Here is a 7918-nt window from a genome sequence, read left to right on the forward strand (position 1 = left end):
CAGTCAAACTTACAGTATAAAAGATTTTGGCTACAAATATGCAACATGTATAGAAAAAGAACTAGCACCATTTAACAGTACAAAAAAAAACACATTAATGCTAAAATGTTCAAGCTTTTAAATTAACTTAAGAAATGAAAAGTATTATTTATCTAAGGTTCAAAAAGAGGCACAATTGCTTTAAATGCCTTTTTGGGTACAGTCCATTTTGAAGAGGTCATCTCGATGCCTCATTCCCGGCAACTTAAAATGCCAACTCTGAAACTACTCAGGAAATAGGCCTAATAAACTGCAGTGTTTTTGAAGTTCACTTCACTAGAATAAATGAGAAGAATGTATCACAATGTTCATTTTGGAGTTATGTATTTTTTTTTTTTTTGCATTATCTTAAAGAATTTATTTTATTTTACTTGCATGCTCAAAGCCTATGAAGTGAATAATGGGACTGTTTCAGGGAGCGTCTATTGGAAAGTGTTGTGCATGTGCACTTTTTTATAGTCTTTCTGGAAGGCAGTTCGGAATGATCTGGTGTGAGCTCTCAATATAATGAACCTAACACCTACTAATGATGCTTGATGCCATTGCCAATCGGAGGGCGGTGCATATGGTGTAAAAGAAAACCCATTTAGGTTCAAATATTCATTGCAATATAATATTTTTGTGGCATCCCATCTGTATCTGTCCACCACACAACCTCAAACACATCTTTGTGTATTCATGGACACACCTGCTGACATAAATGCTGGCGTCAACCCACACAACAACACTTTATGTGTTAATTCCCATTTGTTTTTACAATAGATCTTAGTCCTCATTTGACTAACTGTAATCTTCTTCAAAGAACTGTAATGCATGTGTTTTTTAAGACAGGTTTGCACAAACTGGTTGTTACTGGATTACATTTTGGGTAACACTTTGGAATACTGTTCCATCATTAATCTATAACTGCACAGGAACAAATGAGTAACACGATATTAACTTAGTAAATGCTATTAACTATCAAGAAACTCTGATTAACTAAGTTGAATGTGGTAGTTCACTAGCTAATCAATAACTACTATTGTTTCATACCAAAGGACTTATAAGAACTATTATATACAGGTTCATAATTATTAGAACTACTATATACAGGTTCATAATTAATGTGAATAATGCATTATATATAATTAATTCTAAAGTGAAGATCATGGTAACCCACTAGTAATGACTCAAGTATTATCAAACCCTTCAGAAGGAATTACTAATTATTTGGAACAGTATTCTAAAGTGAAAAGCATGGTAACTCTGACAGAAGTCATTGTAAGCTTTTTAACATTTTGTAAGGTTTTGGATAATAATTGCTTCTGACATATTTGGTAATGTTTGGGTCATTACTAGTGGGTTACCATGATGTTTACTTTAGAATACTAATCCAAATGCCCAGTAATTCCTTTAGAAGGGTGTAGTAACACTTGAGTCATTACTATCCAGAGCCTTACAAAAACCTCAAAAGCTTACAATGACTTCAGTAATTGCTAGTGAGTTATCATGCTTTTCACTTAGAACACTGTTCCGAATAATTATTAATTCTTTCTGATGGATTTGGTAATACTTGTGTAATTACTATTTGGTTACCATGATCTTTACTTTAGAATTAGTTATACATTGTGCATTACACTCATTAATTATGAACATGTATAGTATAGTAGCCTAGTTTTTAGTATTCCTCTGGGAGGTATGAAAAAAACAGTAGTTATCGATTGGCTAATTGTGAACTACCTCATTCAACTGAACGCTATTACTTACTAATTAGTTAATCAGAATTTCTTTTTAGTTAATAGTAGTTACTAGAATGTTAATATATTGCATGATTCATTTGTTCCTGTGTAGTTACTCTATTATAGTAGAACTATACCAAATAATGTGTTACCAAATAAAGTGTTACCAAATTATACTTTCAGAAGTACCAAAAAGATCTCTTCTCTGTGGAGTTCATTTACTGTGTTGGTGGTTGTATACTTGTAAGGGATGAATTTGTGTAATTGAGGTATTGGATAATATTGTCAAACTGTCTAAATACTCAATCTTGGATGGTGCAACAGATCCTTTATCACACTGACAAAATAATGCAGCTGCACTTTTGCACTGCTGTAAAATAAAATAACAAGTTGGAAATTTCCCTGCAGTGATACCAGGTTAGAGATGCTATGACAGTGCTGAAGAGATGCATTTGACAGTCTCAACAAAGAGTTTAAAAAACCATCACGTTATTCTTAATTGAAAACAACTTACTGATCAAGCTGAAACACGTTACAGTGGAATGTGAGGGGCGCAAAAATTGAGGTCAAGCTTTATTTCAAGCCAAAATGCAATATTGCATCATGTGACATGATCAATTTTATTTGCTAGTTAATTTTGCAAATCCATTCAGCCATATCTAAAACCTGAAGCTTTGAGGCATAAAGCTTAAGGTAAGGTCACACAACAACAACTGATGTCCAGAATTCCTTTGCCCTGCATAACTTTTACACAGACTTGTCAGTGAACTGTAATGTGCAATAAATTAAAAGCTTTTCATGTTTAGCTGGTTTGTAGTTATGCAGTGGCAAGGCATAATAATGTGACACGGTTTAGGCATAAGTCAGTTGGTTTGCTTTGGTAGCATACTACCCTTTAGCATAGCGTTATTTCTGGCAGGTCACATTAGTCAAGCTCACATGAGCTGACTCTCAGCTGATCCACGTCTACCTATAGGGATACGGGATACTCTTAAGTCAGGATTTGGCCTTCTGATTCCCCTTTAAATCAGAATAAATTCTCTAATTATGTTGTACATTAAAATATTGATTTAATAATATCTGCACTACATTCATGTTCGTTCTGTTCTGTTTACCCTAAGGGGGGTTATTGCTGCTCTTATCCATGCCAGGCTGCATGGATGCGCAGGGGGTTCTTGCCCAGAACAGAACCATACCGCCAATCCTAACTGTATGATAATTGTCAATCGTATTTGAAGACAGTGGTCCTGACAGTATTAGTTATAAATCCTCTGATTAGCAAAAAGTCCAGTCTCTTGGGTTTATGAAGATTTTTATAGCGGGTCTGGTAGAGTTAACTGCACACATAAAGCAGTTAACATGTTATGACCAATGCAGAACATGACCCGCATTATTGAGGTAGAGTACCAGTGTCAGTAGTTTTTAGCTTCAGGAGGTAATGATCCATTTCCTGGACATTTACAGAATACAGCAGGAGTTAGCTTTTATTGAACAGAGATATTTTTTAAAGGTACAAAATTTAAAGAAATACACCATTCAAAAGTTTGGGGTCGGGACGATTTTTGGAATGTTTTTGAAAGAAGTCTCTTATGCTCACCAAGACTGAATATATTTGATCAAAATGGTTATATTATGAGAAAATATTGCAATTTAAAATAACCGTTTCTATTTTAATTTATTTTAAAATGTAATTTATTCCTGTGATGGTATAGTATATATATTGGTATAATGGTATATATATTACTCCAGTCTTCGGTGTCACATGATCCTTGTCTTATCAATGTTGAATGTTTATTTTTTTCCCCAGATTCTTTGATGAATAGAATTTTTGTAACAATATTAGGGCTGCACGATTTGGGGAAAATGTCATATTGCGATTATTGAGGTCAATAATGTGATTGCGATATAATGAACAAATGGTTTCATGAGTCAACTTGCTTAGATTTCAAGGAAAATGCACACACAGCTTAGTGATAATGCTGAAATGTGTATTTCTCAACTCAGTGTTTTCGAATTAAATTTTTTTTTTCAAAATTAAATAATGACATCTTTGCATTACTGCAAACTTGTTATTGTCTCAATAGTAGAATAGTATAAAATAAATAGAACAATAAATAAGAACATTTGTATGCTCATGAAAATATTTTGAACATTCTGTCCAGACATTTAAGCAGGATGTGTATTGTTGTGATTTTCAGTAACTAAACAGAATTTTGTTAAGTTTAGTGACAATATGTTACAATGTTTACATGGTACAATGACTGGTAGGCTACTGTTCTTATAATTGCTTGATCTTGTGATTTGATTCCGATCTTGTTTCAATATCGATTCATTAGGATAAATATTAGGTACAGTAGATACATGTTAATTTTTCTCAAGAAAAAAAAATATCTCACCTAATGCTGTAAACATACATAGAGCCCTGTCAGCTTGTATTATTATTAAAGGTGAAAAATAACAACTCAAATTAAATAGCCTATAATTTGTTTTTTAGTAGGCTATAATAACAACGTTACAATATTTTAATGGTTTTTGATACACCGTCTGGTGCACCTGGACATATCATCGGTGATGTAACCTAGGATCACGGGGGGTTTCGGGTCTTTCAACAATCAGACCCCCTCCCCTAGGCGACCCAGCCGGGGTGATCAAGTCCCAGCTTATGTCCAGGTAGCGCTACTACCCTACACGCCATGCCTCTCCTCTCCTGATCCACAGCCACCTTGATGCTACTTCTGCAGCATCAGTGGCCAACTTGATGGCCCTTCGCTGACTCGCCCCTGTGATGCCAAGCATTTTGTAGGCCCTGCAGAGGGAATGGCCCACAAACCCTCGACATCCCACTTCGACAGGTTGGCATATTGCCCGCCACCCATTGCTCCGGCAACCCTCCACAAGCTGGGAGTACTTTGCCCTTTTTCTTTCATTGGCCTCCTCCATACGGTCCTCCCAAGGCATTGTTAACTCTAAGAGGATTACCTGCTTGGAGGCCTCTGAGGTGAGTATAATGTCAGGCCTTAATGTTGTTATGGCAACTGCTTCAGGAAACTTCAGCTGCTTACCCAGATCAACTGCCAGCTCCCAGTCGCGATTGTAGTCATCGTTTTGAGGCGTCGATCAGCTCTCCCTTTGGCAGTTGCCTCCAAGATGGTATCTGCATCTAGATCAAACTGGCGCCACTCCTTCTCCTTGCTAGCTTGGGGCCACTTCACCCGACCATGTTCTGATGTCCTGTGTGCATCAGGTGATTGCATCACCTGGAGGCTCCGGGCACTGTGGGGTGACTCCGGGCCTGGCTCCTCCTGCGTCTCACCAGGCGTAGTTCCTGTGCGTTGTGACACTACCCCCTTCTGCATACACTTCATCTTGGCCTGGTGGATCCGCAGGCCATGTCGGTTCTTGCATATCTTGCCACATATGCATTCCATTATCGTTGTCGTATTTTCATTGCCATGTGTCGTCATCCTTTGATCCGTCCTGTGGGATTCTCTTCCGCCCCCCCTCTCGGGAATCCCTAGGGGTATATCTCCTGTAGGTCGATTCGTATCTTTTGTGGGTTCCTTCTTCTCAGAAGGTGCAGCTTGGGATGCTACCCCTCACTGCCCCGATGCCGTCTCTCCGGGCTGTCCGCTGTCTCTCCAGCTGTCACCATTCTGTACTTGGTGGTCAACCAGACTGTTCCTGGTAGTCACTGGTTGTTCCAGAAAGAAGGTTTTTGATACACCGTCTGGTGCACCTGGACATATCATCGGTGATGTATATAATTGTGTATATAAATGTATATAATGATATAATTAAAAATATAATACATATTTAATATAGTGCACATGTTTAGCAAAATACTCCTCTCTATAGGCCTATATAATTTGTCTAGCCAACTAACGTGCTATCAAATGGTTTTCCTGAGGTAAATGTAACGTTATGTGACATACTTTAGCCTATTGTTCTCCAGCTGTTTTATTAACCTCTTTCCGCGGTTGAAAAACACAGATTGATCGATATTATGTATGAGGAATAAACATTTCGGTAAGTAGTACTGTATCTTTCAACACACCGATTGTTCATTCGTGTTTATTTACTATTAACTAACTAGTAAATAAAGAGTAAGATGTTCGGTTCACGACCACGATCTGTCACGTCACATTTACAAGCGCCAAAATGCTATTGTTTGAATTTCGTAATAAAATTGACAGATTCTGAGAGCTGATGATTTGTTTCATATCAAAAGTAACCTGCTCTGTCTAGTCTGTTGGTGTCAGTGTCTTCTTTGCTTTGCGATTTTTCTCTGCGTTAGAAAATGGATGTGTGGCGTGAGAGCGCGAAAAGTGTGAGTCTCATAGCCTGGGAAAACCCTGATGAACTTCCGGCAAATTTGAGATTTGCTCTGCAAGTCCATGTGGCCATGAGCCCATTCAAACCCATTTCCAATTGACCTCTTGCACTGAGCTTCGTGACGCACTTCCATTTGGAAATAGTCTCACTTATTTCCGGTAATGTTTACTTTCAATGTACTGTCTGGTACTGTGGTCAATGAGTTGAACAAACGCCACCTAAAATGAGTAGCCTATCCGCAATAATATTAAAAAAATTGACAATTTTTATTGACAGGAGAAGGGATATTCTGATGTTTAGGCCTACTGTGTGCATAATTTTCCAAATATATATCGGAACATGACGTTTTAATCCAACAAGCCGATCTAATGTTTATGTCCAAAATGATATAATATTCAAAGTAGTTGACTGTCATTCTACTGCGTTATTGATTAAATACTCAATAACATGGTTACAAGCCCTTCGCGAGCATTCATTCATTCACACAACTATTTTAAAAGACTGGAATAAACACCAGCACACACAAGAAATCCCTTTAATAGTCAATTTCATTTAAAAATGTAAACCCAACAGGTATAAAATGTCAGAAAGAGAAAAAAAAACTGTTAATGAGAAGACGAGCATAGGACTGCGCTGCAGCTTATATTGGATAAATACATTTAGCCAATTTATTATTCAGAATGTACAGTTGAAAATAAATTATATTTATAGGCACATTTCAGCAGGCTCAAGATAATTAATACAAAGATCATTCTTGTTTTAATCAATTAGCAGCCATAAAACATAGTGATTATCTGCATTTTCATGTATGTAGGTGGCTGAATGCTCTAATCGGAAATTCCCGATATGTAGGCTACCAGAGCCCGTCTATAGAGAGCCTGGTCACTCCCTATTAAGTCCTATTGTACCGAATTGTGGTTGTAGTTCCACCAGAGTTCCACAGGGGGCGATCGCCTATGAGTGCAAAATGAATGGGAGTCTATAGAGCTAGACGGCTAAATTTGTCTCTTTCACCCGATTGGCGTTGAAACGTTCATTTACCTGTGTCAGCTGTGTTGTCGATGCCTCGAGATAAAAGACAGTGGAGAGCGCGAAAGCATCAAAGTGACTGAAGGATTGCCGTAAAGCCGTAGCCGTTTCTCAATGTCAAGGATACTTCCTTGGCAGGATTGATCCTTCCAAGTAATTTCCTTCAGAGACTAGGCAAGGCTCCTCTTTAGCATTCGGAGAACACGTAAATGGAACAGGCTAGCAAGTGCACGTCATTGCATCATTACGTCAGTGAAAAGGTCCGCTTTTGGCGCTGCAAAAATTCAAAAAGTTGTGATGTACAGTACACTACCGTTCAAAAGCTTGGGGTCAGTACGATTTTAAATGCTTTTAAAAGAATTCTCTTCTGCTAACCATGTTAAATTACTTTGTACAACTTAATTAGATATTTATAAAAGAAATGCCGGTGACGGCAACCAAGTTAACAATTGTTAAATGACGGGTCCGGTTCAGTTAGCCATCAATAACGTCATTTATTTGTATAATTTGTAATATCAATACGGTAGTAATTTGTACTGGCATTTAAACGTTTAACTTTACTTATATGTACTACAGTTATAACAAATGTATGGTAACATAAATATACTTACATTTAAAAGCATTTTGCCCCGTTATTGCTCCGACTCCGCTAACGTCCGACATTTTTGATTTTTTGAACAAGATAGAAAAGCTGGCGCATAGGATTGTGGGGTATTTGAGAGCGTGAAGGCTACACATGTGCATCCTTTCCTGTGTATGGGATATTTTCCGAACGAAGGACTCAGTCCTTGGTTGAAATT

Source organism: Siphateles boraxobius, unplaced genomic scaffold (assembly GCF_051911475.1).
Source record: "Siphateles boraxobius isolate OS27281-9 unplaced genomic scaffold, OSU_SipBor_1 16, whole genome shotgun sequence".
Classification (NCBI taxonomy): Eukaryota; Metazoa; Chordata; class Actinopteri; order Cypriniformes; family Leuciscidae; genus Siphateles; species Siphateles boraxobius.